At 35.0% G+C, this 22184-nt stretch overlaps 1 pseudogene; it reads left to right on the forward strand.

Moving 5' to 3' along the window:
- Positions 1 to 19146: 19146 nt before the first annotated feature.
- Positions 19147 to 20184, forward strand: LOC149559451 (eugenol synthase 1 pseudogene; annotated as a pseudogene).
- Positions 20185 to 22184: the final 2000 nt, after the last annotated feature.

Consider the following 22184-nt stretch of genomic DNA (forward strand, 5'->3'; position numbering starts at 1 on the left):
CTTCTTAGTTAGTTGCTACTCAATTCACCTCTGAAAGTGGGCATAATCTTTGTGCAAGGAGGGGGAAGAATCTCTCCTATAGAACTCACCATAGGCATTGTAAGGTGGTATACATGCTTGACCCCTGCCACAAGGGTGTTCATTTAACATATATGTTATTGAGCCCTTAGAATACACCAAAAACATGGGTGCTCTTTAGTGGGGTGATATGGTTGTGTGAGGTGAACACATGCACATAAGTTGTGACACAAAGGTTTTTCTTCCTCTACCATTTTTGGTCATAGGGATAAAGTGTGTTTATTATTGAGTCTTTTAACTTGTGCAAACCTATCAAAACAAACTGAAAGTCAAGAATCCCCCATCCCTACGAGTTGTTTTGTCCTCGGTTAGATTGTTTGTGACTACTACTTGCTTCCCATGTTATCTGAAAACAAACTATCTTTTTGAAACCAAAATGCTAGTTAACAACTTGAAAACCATATTTTCGTTTACCTAAAATCTATCAAAATAACCAAAATTTTTTCCAAAACAATCTAAAAATTGCAAAATCTCTTCAAATTTAGTCTCAGTTGTCAACCTAAACTTTATTTTCACACCCTGTTTGGCAAAATTTCATGTCAGTACCTTTTTCGCCAGCATTTCTTCACGTGATCCTATCCAAGTTCTCATGTGGTCCTATGTGAATCTCTACACAGGATCTTGTAAACATTGTCATTTTTTGTTAGAATCCTATTTTTCTTAACAATCTAGCACATCCTTGCATAGCCCTGTATAAATCCTTGTGCAAGAAACCTAGTCCAAAACTGTTGTTATGAGTCTTCACCCTACTTCATTAAATTTTTTTGCATGGTTCTCTAAGAATCTTCGTGTAGGATCTTGTCTCAAAATCATCAAACTATACTATTAGAGCTATCTGTGCTCTACCTCTGGTCTGTTACCTGCAACATTTTACCACCTTTCTATCTACAAATAGTGTCAAGCAAGGACATCTTGCTTAGCTAACAACTTGTGACCTACAATCAACCTATTCTTGTTTCTCAGTTATCTTGTTCTTGTCCTTTAGTGCTTGTCATATTTAGTGTCATGATAGTCATAATCCTTGGCTATTCTATCCATTACTTAGATGACTCATAACTTAGTATACAAGACTCTTATCTTGTTATTTTGAGACTATGTTCTAGTGTGGTCCTTGTCTGGGTTTTTGCTTCTTGTCCTTGTCTATGACTATGGTAATAAGATGTAGAAACATGTTTTATCCCCTTAGACTTAGACAAGGTATAGCTAGGGGTCGTAATCATGGTAGAGGTTACTTTCTAGTTCATACATGGTCTATGTCTAGTTCATCTAGTGAGGAGTCTTCACAATCTCCTTCACTTGTCAGATCACCTCGCATTCAGAAAATGTTCTCTATAAACTTACAACAAACTAGGAACCCCTTATATCAAGAGGATCCTAAAACTAGCAAAGGTCATACATCTCCAACCAACATAATAGAATTCTTATTCAAAGGACCTTTCCAACCAAAACATACTGAAACTATTCACATTCCTAGAATGGCTGATCAAGGACTTGAATAGGGAGACCATAGTAGAGACCAAGGTCAAAATAGAATTGAAAAACATAAAGAACCTCTTCTTACTAATGAGAATGAGGAAGAGGTAGAAATACTCCCTAAACATATCGAAAAGAGTCGTAAGGAAAAAAACTTCTAGAAAGTCACGAAAATCCTACTTAACAAAGAAAAAGAGAAATACTTTCTCAAAATTTCCCAAGAGGGAGCTAAGCTACCTCATCACTTTAATGTTGAAACTATCATTACACCTGAAGAAGAAACTAAAAGATCCAAATTGAAAAAATAGTTGAAGATCATGCAAGATCAACTAGGCCAAATGATACATGACAAAGACAAACTTGCAAAAACATACACCTTAAATGCTCTTTGTCCATTCCCATTTTACAAGAGTATATATATGCCTCCTTTTCTAAGAGGAGTTGATTTACCTAAGTTCAATAAATACTTTGGAAATACCGATCCCCAAGATTATTTGCAGGAATTTCGAGCCTTGTCTATGGAATTTATGCTTAATCAGACATATCTAATGCATCTATTCCCAAGAAGTCTATGTGGTTAGGCTATGGATTGGTTTTCACACTTTCCTATTGGCATCAAAACATTTGATGAGATTGCTAACCTATTTTTCCAACAATACTCACAACATCCAACACCCAGTTAACACTCGAGACTTGTGGAACTTTAAATAGAAAGTTAGGGAACCTTTCCTCAGATTCTTTCAGAGATGGAGACAACTTTACACCAAATATTCATGAAAGAATATTCTTGAAATGGAAAATCTTGACATCTTCACTGATAACTTCGTACCTAATTTTGGGTATAGAGTTCAACTTCAAGGTCCACGCACCTTTGAAGACATGGTCACACAAGCTATCTGTATAGAGGAATTCATGGTCAAAAAGGGTGAACTAACCCTTCAAAAGGACACTAAACAAGGATCTACCTCTAACAAGGACAAATCCAAGTATGTGAACAAAAATAGAGAGGTTGTGCATGATGGAGTTGTTGACAACACTCCTAAACCTACTAAGATAGCCTTCAATCTTACAGATAATCTCAAAGCATTCAAGAATGTTGAGAAACCTCCTTTTGACAATAAGACATCTGGAAACAAACCAAAGAACACCTCTTAGGTCTCACACCAAAAATGAGAATATAACCTCTTGGTGAACCTTTGGATGTGGTCTATAAGACCTTGCTACAAAACAAGCTCATTTCTCCATTAGATAACTCTCATATTATGATCCACAACCATGACCACCATGGTGGAATGAAATGATATAAAGATCACAAAACCAAAAATTGCATCATCTTGCTTGACAAGGTCCAAGACCTAATTGATGATTGTGAGATTGTTGTCGATGGACATAACAAGAATGTAGATCACAAGGCTTTCAAGGATCCTTTCCCATCTTATGAAAAAGGAGAAACCTCAAAACAAAAATCTCACAACAAGATCAACTATATGTACTCTAATGATGATGATGAGATAGTCCACATGGTTGAACTTGTGATGCTAAGTACTATGATGTCATCACCATCAAGGGAAAATAAGAAAAAATTAAACCTAAGACACCATTTCTCTTAAGAGGCTTCCTACCAATATAGCTAACAATGAACCATCACAATCTTGTGCGAACAGTGTTACATGTTCTTGTGCCAAGTTGGTACTCAAAGGCCCTATGCCTTCTACTCTTGATCTCGAACAACACATAGACAAACCTCTTGCTAGTCCTTCTAGCAATGGAAAGAAACTTGCAACAACTTTTGTGGCTACTAGCTACAACATCCTCGATTAGTTACAACAAACTAATGCTCACATTGCAATCTTTGAGTTGCACAAAATCTTTCCTACTCATAGGAAGATTCTCGAAATAGCCCTTACTGAGGCAAATGCACCTAGAGATCTTGATCTTGAGAGGTTCCAATCTATGGTAGATCATCCAACCTCACCTTATTATATGTCATTCTCTGAGGAGGAGGAAAATTCACTAAGTCATCTACATAATCAACCTCTAAAAATTTAGGTCATGATACACTAGAAACATGGCTGTCATGTTCTCATTGATAATGGAGCTAGTTTAAATAACATTTGTACTGCTCTACCCAAACAATTGGACTATTTTGAAGAGTCCATTGATCCCTATCACAAGATAACTATCAAAGTGTATGATGAGGTTGAGCAAAAATCTTTAGGTCTTGTGGTGTTGCCTCTCCGCATTGGTCCTATAGAAAGGGATGTCACTTGTTAGGTCCTTGACATCCCCTTGGCTTATAATATTCTACAAGGAAGACCACAGATACCTTAGATGCACACTATGCCACTGACTTAGCATCAATGTGTAAAATTATCATTTCATGGCTCTAAAGTCACTATACCTACAAGTACTAGCTATACCTATAATATGCTAAAAAATTTGTGCCTACTAATAGGGAATCTATGGATTGCCATGATAACAAGCTAAAGAAAATTGAGCAGTCACTCAAGCTAAAGGAAATTGGAATGGGTGAATATTACATAGAACTAGTTCTATCTCTAACATCTCTTCCTAAGCCTCCCTATCACTATGGGAGACCATCTGAAGCAAAGAAACCTTTTTTGTTAACACGTCAAACTAAATGCAATGGTACTTTTGTCATAGCTACTATTCCTCTCAAGGAGGAAGTTGAAAATAGAGGTATTGATGCATGGATCTACAAAGAGGAAAATCTAGTTGACCTCACTGAATAGTCTCATGAAATTACTCCTAAGAATTATGGTTCTAGTCTTAGACTCATGAAACACTTTGGCTACAAGGGTACTAGTCCTATTGGATGGAACAAAAATGATCTATTTGATCCTATTAAAGTGATAGCTAGAAGGAATTGAGACACATCTGGTCTAGGCCTCAAGGAGATTCCCTTCCATCTAGGGAGTAACAAATTCATACCAGAACCTAAGAGTTCATTTGAACATGAGTCACAAGTTGAGTCTAATGACTATGAAGACAATGAAGACAATGAGGATCCTTATCCTTATCCAATTCCTGATGATCTAGCTAAATTCTTTGTAGAACCAAATGACTTTTTATCACATGTCAGCCCCATGGATGGTGATAGTGATTCTTCTAAGGATAATACTACTTCACATCATACTCAACAAGAAAAAGGAGAGTCTAGTCATGCTTTATACATTGAGCACCTTTGTAAAAATCTAGATGATGATAGAGAGTTTGTTTCTATCACTTTTGGGGAATTCTATAGTTGATCTCCATGCAGTATGGATTCTTGAGAGTATGAATTTGACTCTCTCTCAAAAGCAACTACAGAAAAAGATATAGATCAAGTTCATATCTATGAAAACCTCCTCAAAGTAGGCGAATCATCTAGGGTTAGGTATAATGAGTCCTATCCAACTAGTGTCCTTGAGTCTTCAATTAATGATGTTAGTACTCAAAGGCATTCAAACACACTTGTGAAAAAAGCTACTCTAGGTCTTGAATTGCTTTACCAAGCATTTAATGATTATACTATAAATGCAATTGAACCTACCACATCTCTTTCACTCACCTATCCTGAGCTCATAGATTGGAATTCCAATGTGTTTAGTGAAGTCCTCATATTCTAGAATGACTATGCTCTTGCCTGCTACTTAAACATTGTTAAACCAGTAACATCTTCCACCAGTGAACAAAGAGTCAACATGACTAAAGCTGACATCAAATATCTGAGTAATACAATTAGAAATAAGAAAAATAAAAGGTCCAATGCTGAAATGACATTGTGGTAGTGTTAGAACCTAAAAGGTAAAAATAAAAGATGTATCTAATGGTGAAAACCTTTCTAAGGTTCCTACAAATCAAGTCAAAATGATCTAAAAATTGGACTAAGATATCTTAGACACATATTCAACCTACAAAAAAAAAGTTCAAAATCAAACACCAAGTGATTTAGGAGATATGATCAAATCTTCAAAAACTTAGGGTTTTGGCCTTCAAACCAATCTGCATATGGGTTAGCCTTAAAATCAAACTGAGAACTCTACAAAACCACTTGATTAGATCCAATATGCTACTATAAAAAACAAAAAATGAGAAATGAAAGAAAATGGAGCTAGAAACTTGATTCAAGCCCCACGGTGGGTGCAAAAAATATGTGCATAAAAGTGCCACACTTATATAAACCATTATTCTTGAGAGAACCCATGGAAGAGTGAGTCTCAAGAATTAGATTATAGCTCTCTATCTATGACATGCAAAGGCTATGAGATGGTGGCTCTCAAATGAACCAAACTATACAACCCTTGCAAGGTACACCATAGGACGAGAGATTCAAAGAGTTGAGGCAAGAGTGTCAATATCCAAGAATCTAGAATAAAATGCAATGCAAATTGAAGCTATTCTAAATGAAATGCAAGCTAAAAAAGAGAAGTAAGCTAAAGCATAAATGAGACTAAGATAAAAAAAGTATGCCATAATGTAAGTAGAATGAGAGCTAAGATAAAATGCAAAAATTCAAGAATGCTCCAAGTCTCCAAAATCAGCAAGAAAACCTCCAGCATAACAATAGCATGAGAGACTAAGATTTTTTGAATGAGGAGAGAGCCCTCCCTTTTAAAGAAAAATAGATGGTAGAGATTAAGAGGCAAGATGAATATAATTAAGGGTGGAGTTTTAAAGTGGTAATGATTCATGTGCACAAGTATCTCAGCCAATCAAAATTAATGGTTGACTTTTGAGAGGGTTTGAAATGTGTGGAGGAGAATTAAAGTTATTTTTAAAATAGAAGATTCCTCTCACATAGGAAATTGTTCATTCATGTGTAGAAAAGAATTCCTTTTCTCTTATTTCTAAAATAAGAATAATGATTTATGTGTGCACACTTAGGATAAGAGATGAGTGGAGAATTTTATTTAACTAAAAGAAGGACATGTTCTTTTAATTGAATATGAACTTGGGATAAAGTGGTCATACCATAGGTCATAATCAAATAAATAGATTTTGAGGATTTGATAAAAAATAACCATTAGATAAATTATGGAAAAATGCTAGAAAGGGGGCTCATAGTCCAGATGACCATTTTTAGTTGATTACACATAGATGATCATTGATCTGACAGCAAGTAAAATGCATTGAAAAAACTAGCCCACACATTGCACAATCATTACCTTAGTCAATGAGAAACCAAAAAACTTCCATCATGCTCTGCCAACTACTTGGCTCCTTTGATAGGAAGGGGGGTCCATCGAGCCATTGCTATGTCACATGAAATAACTACCTTGCAACTCATAGTGATAACCATAGATCATGAAAAGATCTGACGATGAGGAAATTGTGAGCCTATAAAAATATAACTTAGGAAAACAGAAAAATATTATAAGGTTTTTTATTTAATTTATTTTGTATTTCCATGGCATTGTTAATATTAAAGGTGGGAAGTGGTCATTTAACATTTGAATTCAAATGTTTCAATTTTGGCGGGAAGCCAAATTTGGCCAACAATTCTAGCAACTTAGGGGGGATGCAAGCTAGCTATGCATAGACTAGTAGCATGTTCATCCATTGGGAAATAGAGTCATAGAAACCATGAGAATCCACCCAGAAAAACCCTAAAATCACAAAAAACATGCCTAGGAACCTCAAAATTGCCTCTCTACAACCTCTACAAAAAATACATGTGCTCGTGCACTTCTTGAAAATTAGGAAACTGTAAGAAGGAAACTAACCTAATTATATACATGAAATACATAATCTTTTATCAGAATAAATACTTAAGTTATATCCCATTAACTAGAATAGGCATAATTTAACCATTAGGCCCTCTTAATTAAAAATCATTGGCATGTTTGCAACTTATAACCACATAGAGACCACTCCATAGTGCATCAAAGTTTGAGTCCCCCCCTAGCTTTGCCCTATTTGCATCCCACTTGAGCACAAGGTCACCCCCTCTAAAAATTTTGACCTTAGCCTTCTTATCAAAGCTCTTTTTTATTTGTTGTTGACATGCTTCTAGGGTCTGCATGGCCTAGTTTCTTTTCTCTTCTAGCTCCATCAACTTTTCCATTCTTATAGACATAGCATCATTTTCAATTAGCTCCAACTAATCAGCCAATTCCATATATGGAAATTCTAATGAAAATGGAAGCCTTGCTTCCCTACCATATACCAACATAAAGGGTGAATTTCCAATTGCCCTCTTAGGTGTTATTCTATCAACCCACAATGTTGTCTTCAAATTTTGATACCAACACCTCTGGTTATCCCCAATAGTCCTTTTCATAATCTTGATTAGGTTTTTGTTAGATGACTCAACCAATCCATTGCCCTAAGGATTGTAGTTTGAGGATGTTCTCAAGTAGATATTATGATCAACTATCCATGCACAAATCTGAGCTCCTACAAAATATTTTTCATTATTTGAAATAATGATTGAAGGGGCACCAAACATAGTCACAATTTCATCAAGGAATTCAATAATTAAAGATTATTTGGCATCCTTTAATGCAACTAATTCTATCCATCTAGTGAAGTAATCCATATCCATTAGGATCCATTTGTAACCAGAGCTAAACGGAGGATTGATGGGGCCTATGAAATCCAATCCCCATTCGGAAGAGGGTTGGTCTACCTAAATGAGGTGAAGAGGAAGACCTGCAAGCCTATGTTTACTTGAAAATAAAACACATTTTTCATGCTTCCTCACATACTTATGATAATTATGGATCAAGGATTGCTAATGGTAACTATCTCTCATGATCTTAATTGTAGTTATCCTTGTTGAGAAGTGTCCACCATTAGGACCATTATGAAGCTCTTTGATCATTCTTTTAGGTTGCTCTATATCAATGTGTCTCAATAGGACTCCATTGAAGTCTCCACTAAATAAGGTACCATCAACTATAGCATAGTGGATTGACTCTAATCTAAATTGCCTCCTTTTACACTTATCCAACCCTTGAGGATATCCATTTCATGTTAAGAAGGTCTTCATGTCATCTATCCAACTCCTTGGTTTATCATTTCTTGCTTCTTGATGTTATGTCAATACCATAGCAACTTCCCCATTTAAATCCTGAGACGAGATCATCTATTTGCACAATCCTTTCCCTCTTACCATGTTGGTAATCTAAATGTACACATCATATTCCATTACCTTAGTGATCCATCTAGCTCTCTTTTTACTAATATCTTTTCTCAAAAGTAAGTCCTTCACAATGGCATGGGGTACTAACAAATGGATCTTGTTATGAGACAAAAGGTGTCTAAATTTCTTCAAGGTTCTTATGACTACAAGGGCTTTATTCTCTACATAACTATGTTTTTCTTCATATTCCTCAAGCACTTCACTAAAGAAGGCAATAGGTTGTTCTTCATTCTTATCATTTTTTTGAGTCAAGACAACAGAAATACTTGACTCAGCTCCTAAGGTGTAAAGAATGAAATCCTTCTCAAAATTTAGATTGATGAGAGTAGGAGCTAAGCCTATGGCTACTTTGATCTCTTCAAAAGATCATATTCTTCTTAAGGATGGCTATAAGAGGTTTCAACATGGTAGCTGAATTAGGGATAAACCTTCTCACAAAATTTAGTTTGCCAAGAAAACTTTGTAGAACTTTCTTATGACTAGGAAGGGGAAGAGAAAATATTTCCTTTGTTCTTTCTAGATCAATGGTTAAACCATCCTTTGATACAATGTGTCCTAATAATTTTCTTTGATTGGTGGAAAAGACATGCTTGGGTTAAGGGATACCCCAAACTCTCTACACCTTATGAAAACTTGTCTGAGATGACCAAAATGATTTGTTATATCCTTTGAATACACTATGATATCATCAAGGTAAACCACTAAAATCCTTTCAATCATGTTTTTGAAGGCCATCTCCATTTCCTTTTGAAGTGTGGCACCTCCATTTGCTAGCCCAAAAAGCACTTTACTATAAGCATAAGTACCCCATTTGGTGGTGAATGCAGTCTTGTATCTATCAGACTCTTTGAGTAGTACTTGATTGTAACTAGAGAATCCATCAAGAAATGAGAACCTCTCTGAACTGCTAACCTTGGACAATATTTGTTCCATAGAACGGAGGGGATGTTGATCTTTAAGGGAAGCTTGGTTGAGATCCCTAAAATCCAAACATAATCTAATTTCTCCATTCTTCTACCTAACAAGGACAAGGTTTTCTACCCATGATGAGTGCTTGATAGGGAAAATTATATTAGCCTCAATCAGCTTGGATAACTCTTTTCTCATTAAGGGTTCAATTTTGGGATTCACTGGCCTCTACTTTTGCCTTACTAGTTTGACATTCTCCACTAAGTCTATGGTATGCTAAAAAAAACTTGGGTCAAAACCCTTTGAATCATCATATGTCCAAGAAAATATATCATTAAATTCTTGAAATAATGAGTGAAAGTTTCTTGCTCAATCTTAGAACATACCCTTACCATGTTTAAGGTTTTCCCATCAACAGTCATAATTGGTGTATAATCATCTTTGTTAGCAGCTAGGTTCATGCCTCTATCTCTTGCTTGGTTAGGGTTGAAGACACTCTCTAAGGTAATGAGACCCTTAGGCAACTTGTTCGAACTAAGAGTGATGATTTGATTTCCATACCGGTCATGCAACATAGATTGGTTTCTCTCTTAGAATTATTCCTCATTTTGCAAGAAACTTACAATTTTTGCATCTAATCTAAACACTTGACAAATAATGTTGTTGTCAAGAATTGTAGGTCTAACTACCACTCTAATTTTTTGCTTCTTCTCTTCCTCAAGATTCCCTAGCACATCATAAGATGTACCAACAGCTGCAAGTCTATCATCATATCTATTCTCCTTCCTAGGGATGCTCTAAATATTAAATACATTGAAGCCTTCAAGAAAATCTCATACTTTATGCTTATAAGACATAAGCAAGCCATTTTTAGTGATATTTTCACTAATACATTTGGCATCGATTTGCGACGGCTAAGTGTCACCATTGAGATGGCAATGTGTCGCCACTGCGACGGTAATAGACATCATTGTTTTTTAGTCAAAAATTATGACGTCCATCCTCAACCGTCACAATTTTGACACCTATCCGTTGCAATTTCACCATGCTAACCCGGCACGACTCCCGTCGCAATGCATGTGATTCCCATCACAATTCTGACGTCCACCCCACGCTTTGCGACGGGGTGGCATCGGCATCTGCCCATGGGTTTGCTATGGTGACAACCTTTCTAGTTCTTCCTTGGGTTTCGCAATTGCAACATCCTTGGAAAATTGTGACGGGGACACGATGGTGCTAGTGGAACGGTAACGTTGGTGTCGACGCTGCCAGCCGTCGCAATGTTTCCAAATGTGTCACAATTGCAACGCAATGTCAGGAATTACAATGGCATCGCTATGCATGCAACACACATTTCATCGCAATGGGTGTGCAGACATCACAATTGCGACATCCGCGGGTAGCAATATAGCGGGGCCACTGTGGTGATGATGCCAACTACCATCACCACCATAGCGGCCCTGCCACAAGCATGATGCATCATGGGGCATATGAATTCATATGCCCCCCAGGTGATAGAAAACATGCATTCTTTCTAAATAACAACAATCTCTTTTAGTGTTGCAGGTGTAAATAAGATATCCCAACAGGTAGAAAATTTGTCAAATGTCAATTTCATTTGAGAAAGTCTAGAAAAGAACAAAAGTTCTGGCCAGTCATGCAGTAAATCCAGATCATTAGCAGATCATGGTGCATCATGCTTGCGGAGAGGCTGCTCGCATTGCCACCACAGTGGCCCTTCCGCAAGCATGGTGCACCATGATCTGTTGATGATCTAGATTTACTGCATGACTGGCCAGAACTTGTGTTCTTTCCTAGACTTTCTGAAATGAAATTGACATTTGACAAATTTTCTACCTGTTGGGATATCTTGTTTACACCTGCAACACTAAAAGAGATTGCTATCGTTTGGAAAGAATGCATGTTTTCTATCACCTGGGGAGCATATGAATCTTGTAAGTGGTTTTCCTTTGGATGTCCAATGCTCAATGACACCCTCTTCTTTAGTTTAGAGCCATTATACTGAGATTCAGACCCACCTGCTGTTTGAATGCTAGTTTTCTTATCTCGTATATAGAATAGCATGTAAGCTTTCTAAGAAAGTACACTTTTCTCACTGACTGAATAGACCTAGAGTACAAAATGTCATAAGAATAATTTCAATCAGTCTAAGCAACTTTAGTATAATTAGTGTTACCATATAAAGAAAAGGTTCTACATAAAATTGTAGTTCTTTTGTGTATCTTGTTATACACAAATTATAATGAGCTTGCTCCAAAAAATTAAACATGTCTTCACAACTGTAGCAAATGTATACCTGATTATCATCTAAAGCATGCAAGATGCCTGTGTATGAATGAATAAAGCAGAAATAATGACCAAAATTTATGCTCCAGCCATCATGAACAAGAACACCATAAAGAGTGTTATTAAAATTGCCCTCCTGTGATTGATCAATAGATAGAGAAACTAGAATATCATTCAAATGTGCAATATTTATTAAAAAACTAGTAGATATTACAAAAACTATATTATTAGATTCCACTGAAAATGTGATCCACTAGAAAATAATATTGTAAGGGCTACTTACATGTGAACTGCTAACAAATGGTTTGAGATCCAACATACAACCAAAGTCTACTTTTTTGTCAAATTTTCCTCCAGATCTAACTACACTGAAGCACTTGAGATGAATTGCAAGAACATGTGGTGCTTTATCAATTTTGAGTTGTTCTAGAGCCTTCACTTTTACTTTGCATCGTTCACATTGATCTCTTTTCACACCCCCATCTAACTGCTCCACTGCCGTGTAATGGGTAATGCTTTCAACAAGGAATTTGCTCGAATGATCTCTAGGCTCAAATCTAAGAAAGGATCAAATTTATTTGAGCAATAAGAACATTGTGTGAACTTCACCTACAAGCCAAATTAAAGCAATTGTTAATGAATAAAATACTTTTTTAAGACTATAACGTAGAGTTCCCAGCATAAAAATAATTTTGAAAGGTTTAAGTGAGTCAAAAAAGCAGAAATAATGACCAGAATGTGTGCTCCCGCCATCATGAACAAGAACACCATAATCAATCATTTTCTAACATCTTTTTACCCATTGTGTACCCATTGCACATCAATGTAGTATTGCTAGTTTTTTATTCATGTTATGCATGGCAGAAGCTTACAGTAAGGGTCACATCAAAGTTTTCATTGGTAAGGAGAAACCCAACAAATTACCCACCATATTACATGGGCCTAAGGAAAGCTTTATGCTTGACCAAAGGCAAGGCACCTACAGCTAAAAGTCAGGATGATCGAACTGGAGTGAACAATGACTTTACAGAAAACACTTTGAAAACTTGTTAAGAAAATCTATCAAATTGCAATAAGATTGTATTAAAACTAGAATTATACAGATCCATATTATTAAAACTTAAAATACCTATCAGTATTAGGTGTTCAAAAAAGCACACGCCGAACACCTCTTGGAATGTTTAGGGCCTCCATAACCTTTGCTACAATAAGAAAGAAATCCAAATAATATTAAATCTTTGTTGAAACTCCAATTCACAAGGATGTATAGTTATGTTCTAATAATCAAATACTAACAGTAAAAAACACAAAGCTGAAATGGATATGTCGATAGTTTTTCTCCATTCATTCATAAAACAAGCTTGATACTAAAATGTAAGTGTTTTCTCTTTAAATTATATCATGCTGATCACAAATACTAATCACAGATTGGTTATCCAAAAGGGTGCAATATTATATCAGACAGAGATCAAATAAATATCCAACGTCTTTACAAACCAAACATAATCAATCATATCACATTTCAATAAGGCAGATATCAGATACAGTGAATAACTTCAGACTAGTATGGTACATATCACTTTTACAATATGATGTATCTATAACAGTGATTACTTGGTCTTGCAAATTGCTCTACAAAAATTCTAATGATACTTATTGCAGATCAGTAATCAACATTAGATCATCAGGATCTATGACATTAGGTCATTTTTCTCAAGTTGAATCAATATCATCAACTTCAAGAGCATCCACACAGCCACTAAGAAGTTCTACTCATAGAAGAAATTTGTAAAATATTAATTGTAATTGCAATTTTTTATCATATAACACCGTGATTGTATTAAGCTTCTTTATTGTTTGTGAATGAATGACAAACCACTTAATTTTATAAAGTTACAAGTTTCTTAATTAGTAACTAAGGAATAAATAATGAATTCATTAGTGATGTCACAGTCTCCTTACTGCTCATGAAAAGTAACTCTTCTCCATTTTCACTCTTCCATGAGGTCACTTTTCCACCATACAACAATACCTACACAAATATAACATTAATAATTTATACATATGACCTAAAAGAGAATTGATAAATTGAAAATGACATCAGAACCACAACTCAGATTAATCCATTAATTTCTGTTGACACAATGTTAAAATCAAGGGATAGAGAAAATAAAAAGGAAATAGGAAGTAGATCTAATGAGCCATATTAAATATAAGATCAAGGTTACATTAAACCATCCTATGCTCTTAAACTAGTATCAACAACCAACAACAAATTACACAAAACCAAGTATATGCACGTATGTAAGTATTAATTGTTTTTTCTCAATTTTGCTCTTCCATGAAGCCAGTTGCCTGTCATATAGAAAAAAGATACACAAATTCCACATATAACCATATAATTAATGAAATGATTAAAATTTTTAAATTTCAGAACCCTGTACCGTGAGCAACTCATGAATAACCTGTTTGCAAGAATCACTGACATGAATGGAGCAAGAAGACTAAAAAGAAATAAAGCTATCATAATATTGTTTTAGGTATGGCTCCAAAGAACCCTACAATATGCCCTATATGTCCTATGAATGATATCAACAACAATTGACAATAAATCAGGAATATAAACATATAGAAATATTGATAAACTATATTATTCCTGCTAGGCCAAAAAAAATTGATGATCGTGCTGATGGACTACCATCTTGCAATAAAGATAAATTGGATCAAGCTATCAATGTCTAAAGCTTTGGTGGAAAGAATTTCAGTGGGTTGTGTTTCTTCACTGACAAAAATAATCTAAGCTTGTTAAATTTCTTCAAAGATCATAATAAAATATTTTGAAGTAGGAACAATCAGTATACTATGTAGTGTAGGTAACATTGATGTGCCTAGAAGCCTTTTGCTTTTAGCATAAATAGATTTAACATAAACTATTAGTCTATTAATGAGGAATGTAGACCTGCTTGGACTTGTTACAATCCTAAAAACTAGAACCAATTATTTTTTCCTTTACTCACAACGTTATAAAAACTACCATAACCAAAGTCCAAAAAATCCAAAATCCAAAAAGGCGTGAATTGGAGAGAAAACTCAAAAGCTTGATAGAAAGAACTTAAAACAATAGATCATTTCAAATCTCAGTACAACCTCAATGATGAACACAATTCAAGAACAAAACTTATTTATTGACCAAAAGAATACCTTAGAGCTTCTCTTAGATTGAGATTCTTGTGTAGATTTACTATTATTTGAACTAGACATTGATGTCCAGGCATGGTTCAGCATAACTTGAGTTTCTAAGCCTAACTTTCTAACCTCTGAAAATGGAAGTTCAAATGTCGATCCCAAAAAATTAGTTGAATAATTGACTTGCAATAAAAGAAAGTGAGAAAAATTCATATACATATTCTATTAAATGTTTGAAGACATGAGATTTCTACATTCCATCAGGTGAAAATTGAAAGAGCTTCTAGCAGTAACTGTGTAGACATTTTTCAATCTAAGTAAATCAAATTAAAACAAAAATTATGTTAAAACACCATACAATTAGAATTTACAGACTGCACAACATTTTTTTAGTAATAGAATCTCGACAAAAACATAAACCATATCTAATACAATGCAATTACATACCTAGGTCTTCCCAGACAACTAAGTGGTTGGTCATGACTAAAAATCTGAAGTACAGGATCAAACATTGTTGGATAGAAAGGCTTCCTAGCTTCAAGCCATCCAATCTCATGTTCATTTTTTTCTAGGACTAAATCCCCAAGTTTCTCCTCTTGAAACTCGTCCAAGAATTGAACAAATGCCTCAAGTGTCAGATAGCCAACCTATTGGGGGAAACTAAAGCTTTCAGGGTGAAACCAATCATGTTTGTTGAAAAACATTTTAGCACTTCACAAATAGTAAGGACACGATTTCTACTCAATATAAATATCATAGAAAATACTATCATATGCTTACTAGGTTTTATGAGCAATAGAAAATCCTCATTTCTACTAAGCATGCCCGAGTGAAAAAACTATATTAGACCAGTAATGATCTCTAGGATATCAGTAGATCACTACAAATTACTCACCTGAAGGTAGATGCTTGTCTGAAATTGGCTCTTTAGAGCATATGACATTATTCTCATGCTCAAATTACACACCCAATGATAGCATAACATTTATTAATTCAATGAAACTAATTTTTCGAAGGGTTCAGTAATCTAGATGCATATTTCACATGTGAGCTGTGGTACTCTGCAACAATCATGAGATAATGTAGTTCAGATTTTGGTGAGAATGTTGAAATGTGATAAATAAACTTAAAGTTTCATCTAGATTTACTTGTTAGTGAATGTACATGTAAGTTCATAAGGATCATTGTGATGAAACTAAGTTACAATCATGATTCCAAGAACAAACTGTCAAATAATAAACAAGTCAGAATATGAATTTTATTAAATTTTAAAAGTTTAGAGATTAGAGATTGGATCTGTGAAATTTTAAAAGGTTATTGTTTCAAGTGGTTCATTTACAAATCTTGTTTCATTTGAGATGGTTAACAAATTGAATCTACCAAGAATAGCACATGTTAGGCCTTACAAAGCACAAGGATTGGATGTTGGATGTTGTGTTGATGTGAAGGAGCAAGCTTATGTTCCCTTCACCATTGGATCATATAATGATGTTGTACTGTGTGACATTGTACCTTTGAGTGGCTGTCATATAATTTTAGGAAGGGCTTGGCAGGTTGAGAAGAGATCCCTACATGATGGCAGAAAGAACACCTACACTTTCACAAATAATGGAGAGAAGATGGTATTAACACCATTGGAGGAGCACAAGACAACTTGGAAGGTGTCAGCAAGCATTGGCATCTTTGAGAGGGAAAGGTTCCTAAGAAAAGAGGAACATGGTGAAGCAATGGAAGATGTTTTGATCAAAAAGGATGATGCTTTGAAGCAAATAACTAATGAGAATGAGGTTGAGGAAAAGAACCTAGAAAAGGATGATATGAAGACAAGTTGTCCATTTGAAGGACAAATAACAAATGAGCAGCAATCAAGTGTTGAAGAGCAAGGAGAACCTAACACCAAAAAGGTTCAAAAGGTTGTAGCAGAGGTAAAGAGAAAGGATGTTGATGAAGATAGAAAAAGATCAGGTCTTGAAGGGCTTGAGGGAAAGGAGATGATTGGAACAAAGATGAAAAGTACAAATGCTGATGTAAATAGCAAAGAAACAAGGCTTGGAGAAGCAGATATGATATTGATTGGTCCTATATGGTGTCCATTGAAAGTTGGAAAAGAAAATTCACAAAGACAATGATGACTGAATCAGATAGAACAGCCACCAACCAGGAGTTGGTATACCAAGGAAAATGGCAAGGGTGTGAAGACATGTTGCAGACAGTAGTAGAGGTCTCAAGGTGCAAAGAGACTAAGGATGAGAAGACAATGGATATGAAGAGCCAAGGGAAGGCTAAACAAGGTGATTATATTCCAAGCATGGAGAAGCATGAAAATATGAGTTATTTTGGTTTGTTATTCTAATTTTGTTGCAAGCATATGAGAATATGATGGAGATTCCTAGTGTGGGGAAGATAGCAATAATTGGTAAGAGTTATGTTCTAGAAGGAGCTTGCTATTGCTTCTTGTTTCTACCTATTGTTAGTATCTTATTGAGCTTCACTTTGTTTCGAGAATAGTTTAATATTCTCTACTAAACAGGGCCAACCACGTGAAGGTGGAAGCTCATTTGGCCCCACCCCCCTCCCCCTAACATCACTCTACATTCCCTATTAACATCTAAAATTCATTCATTCTTTCAACCATTAATAAAATGTAACATTCAATCAATATCACATGATAACATTCATTAACACATTAGATTCTTTAACATGAAACATTCATCAATATTCAGCATTAACACATAATTCATGAACATTCATTAGCACATAATTAAATTCATTAAGACATAAAATTCAGTCATTATCAATTAAGGTATGTAGATGACAATCATTTCTTTTTTTTATTTCTATTTCCTTTTTCTATGTAAGCTCTAAGAGGAGCATCAGTGTCATCATCAATCCTCCCCTCATCAGTTGTTCTATTCTCTATTCTTGATGATCTCAAATTCCTATGCTATTGCAAAGGGGGGTCCTCTGCAATAACAAATAAAAGAGTTAAATTAAAAATAATTTATTATAATTGTTACAAGTATTTAATTATTTTAAATAACATAACTGTGTCGCTCTTTACCTGATCTGACCACATCATTTTTTTTGGACTCAACGTCAACACGGTCATAAACATCGACCCCTCGATCCTCTATAGCTGCTATACAAAATGTTACGTTAATCCAAACACTAATTGCAATTACATATAAAAAATTTAATAGCAAATGTATACCTCCACCACTGGGATGCACATCATGCAAACCTTCGACATCTATAGATTGTGTAGAAGGATTGTCAGGTTGCATTCCAACATCCTATGCATTGTTATCATTGTTCGCTTAAAACATATATACTCACTTTATATTGGAACTTAACATCAAATAGACTAATTGGTAAATTATTCAATTTGAAATAAATTTCAATTAACTTATTTACTTGTGGCTCAGATGCATCATTATTAGAACCTTCCACACTGATTTCAGCTCGTAGCCATTCAGCCACGACTCTATAGCCTTGTTGGAAGCCAATTCTCTTATCCTCTTTTGTGAGGCATCTCTTGAACTCTGAGTGGTGCATTTTTGCATGGTATGGTGAATTTTACTTGCATTATTTCATCAACCAATGGAGGGTAGTTAAAATATCAAAAGGAAATGGTAAATAGTTAGCAGGGTTTCCAACCCTTGTTACACCTTATTTTGGTCATGTTGGAGTTGTTCTAAACTGTCTTTGGTCTTTGGGAGTCCTAGAGGATCCAATTTCACTCCATCACGACCGCAAATCTTTCTATTCTTAAAAAAATTAAAGCTTTAAAGTCTAATATAATGGGCAGTGCTGAAAACATTTAATACTCAACTTCTATTTTTCTTTTGTTAGCAATGTGAAGTCTACCTAACAATCAACAAAAAATCATCTATATCCATCACAATATAATAGGAGAAAAATCGAGCAATTTTGATAGAGAAATCTACTATACAAATGTTGCGTGTTTGTATGCTTTTCTTGTACCAACATATTTTCTCCAAATTCTTAAGTTGGGTAAGAGTTAGTTCAGCTCTTTGGAAATAAAAATGGCTGCAAGTGCTGCTACATTCCCTCATTCTTTCAATCACTACCTTTATTCTCTACTATTGGAGGAAAATTCAGTCTCAACCATGGCCTCCATTTGTGAGATTTCTTCATATGAGGATTTTGTGAATGAAGAGAAAAGTAAAATATTAGTGATTGGAGCCACTGGTTATATTGGTCGCTTTGTTGCTCTTGCAGCTGTAAATGCAGGCCATTCTACCTATGCTCTCATTAGACCCATCACTGCCCATGATTCAGCCAAAGAAAAGTGCCTCCATGAATTGAAAAATTCTAGTGTTAACATTGTCTATGTATGTTACTAGCTCTGTTCATAACTAAGATTTTTTGGTAGATATGTATGGCACAGTTGTAAAGTGTGTGTACTTGTTTAAAATATTGATTTTACAGACTGTAGATTGTTTTGATTGGTCATATAGGTTTAGAATATATGATTAAGCTTTGCTTGTTTGTTCATGGTAACTACTATTGCAGCTGTTTGCTAAATTGTTAGATAGTGGTCATCTCACAAATAATCATGTTTGATTGTCTTGTTGTGAAGTTGGGTATTTAGAAATTATGTTAAGAAGGGGTGTTCGGTTAGTGATCTCCTTATCAATGAGTCTAATTTGGTTGGGATCATGAGCTATATTATAGTTGTAAAAATTTGTGTTGTAATGGGTTTTATTAATGTCTACATGTTCTATAATGGGTCTTATTAATGTGCATGTATATTATAATGGGTGTTCTACAGGGAGATTTAAGTGATCATAATTCAATGGTAAAGGCCATGCAAGGCATTGATATTGTTATTTCAATTGTGGGCAGTGGTCAACTTACAGATCAGCTTAAGATTGTAGATGCCATTAAAGAAATTGGTACTATTAAGGTCAGAACATAGGACCCTAACATTATTACCATGAATGCTTGTTAACTGTAATAGACTTAAGAATTGTTGAACTTTGATGCAGAGGTTTCTTCCTTTGAAATTTGGGCATGATATAGAAAGAGCCAATCTAGTAGAACTAGGGCTAAGCTTTTAAAAAGAAAAGAGAGTTGTTAGGAGGGCAATTGAGGCATCCAACATTCCATACACTTGCATCTGCTGCAATTCTATTGCTGGGTGGCCTTACTTTTATCATAACCATCCCTCTGAGCTTGCTCCTCCCCAAGATCAGTTTGAAATCTATGGAGATGGAAACATCAAGGGTGAGATTTTAAATAATGTCATATTAGTAAATGAAGGAATCTTCACTAATCTAGATTGCAGAGTTTGACTTCAATTGTTGAATTGTTTATATTGAATATGAAAATCCACGACTGTTATTATATTCTATTGACCTATTTATAATTGATGAGCTAAATAAGGGAGTCCTAGCATTTCCCATCACATTATATAAAAAATTTGATACAATTTTTCATTTACTAATACTTACAACTCTTGCTTGAAGTTTAGAAAAACCACTAGAGTTGAGCTTGTGTGTCCCATGCTTTTCTAGTCTTGCCTTTGTTGCCTTTGATGTGTCAGGAAATATATGAAAAGTTTGAAATATGTTAGATAGTATAAATATAGATGTTAATAAGTACATAATTAGATTCTCAATAGTATCACATACCTTGCTGTACTCTCCACTGGTGTAATATTATTTTTCTTGTCAGCTTTATACTTTCCATCCAAAATCAGAGCCTGCCACTCAGCCTCAGGAACATAGGGTGGACACTCGTACCTGGGGTTATCCCGTAAATTTTTTCTGTACTTGTCCCTGATATACTTCAAACATAAACCAGCTTTTTCAAGGAGCTTGTTTCTCTTGAATGCATGAGGTCCAAAGAGTTGGGTCATGCTCTCTATAAGATCATCCTTCAACGGTTTGCATTGGTTATTCCACCTTTTAAGTAAAAAAAATGTTAGACTCATAAATGAAGTGAAGCTACCTTTAATATAGTTCAAGAAATGGATGAAAAGGAAAACTATTATAGCAATGATATGAAATCAAATAGTGGTTTGGGGTTTTAGTTAGGATATGATGTTCCACCAGGTGCGCATGGTGGGCCCGAATATTCACAAACACTCATCACCAATTTTTCTCCAAAAAAGATCATTCCCTACAAAAAAATCATGGGATCATTAGTCGATGAAGAGTGATAAAAAACAAAATTACTGTTATATCACTATAGAATAATAATAACTTTAAATTACTTGGAACTTTGGCTACTTTTAATGGAATGTCTTCATCGTCACTGACGATCAATATGACATCCTTCACTGTTCCCGTACTAGGAACATAGGAACATCCAGGAAATGATGCTGCAACTCCTATTGCAAAAAGTTTCATAAGTTTCATAAGTCTTTGTCATGAAGTATTAAAAACAAATGATAATTGATGTTAAAAAGTTGTAATTTTTTTTTTTGTTGTTGCTGTGATAAGAGAGAAAAAGAGGGATTTGTGTACCAGCAGATGGTGCAACGGTCGATGCTTGTAAGATGTGTGTTGCTGACTCAGCAGTCGGAAAGAGATTTGTGGTTGTCCTAGATGGAGGCAGCGTCATCATAGGATTCAATTGATGTGAAGCTGAAGAATAAAATTTTTAGAGCATGCATAAATATAGAATGCGTGGACTTGCATGGACAAGATTGTTAGAGCATTAAAAAAAAGGATTGTTTGAGCATGTATTGTCAATGATTATGATCATTCCTATATATATTCAGTGGAAAATAGAAGTGGGGAATGGAACATGCGATCTACCTGAACCACCTTCAGCACCCTCATCATGGGAACGGGGCTCGAAATCACACAAAAAACTCTGTAAAGACAATGCATCCATGTTTTAATTAATGCCATAAAAGAGCATAACATAAAAACCATTATTGAACTCTTGTTATAATTAAAAATTTCATTAATACTTACTTTTAAGGTTTCAAAGGTGTACATCAATTCAACTCCCCTTTCTCTTATTTCTTGAGTAGTAGGCTTTATGGTTGCCAAACGTAAAATTTCTCTGCCAATTTTCTTTAGCAACTTTTTAGTCGAACTGATCGGGT

The sequence above is a fragment of the Cupressus sempervirens genome, chromosome 5, assembly GCF_028749045.1.
Source record: "Cupressus sempervirens isolate cs-2001-9-10 chromosome 5, ASM2874904v1, whole genome shotgun sequence".
Lineage (NCBI taxonomy): Eukaryota > Viridiplantae > Streptophyta > Pinopsida > Cupressales > Cupressaceae > Cupressus > Cupressus sempervirens.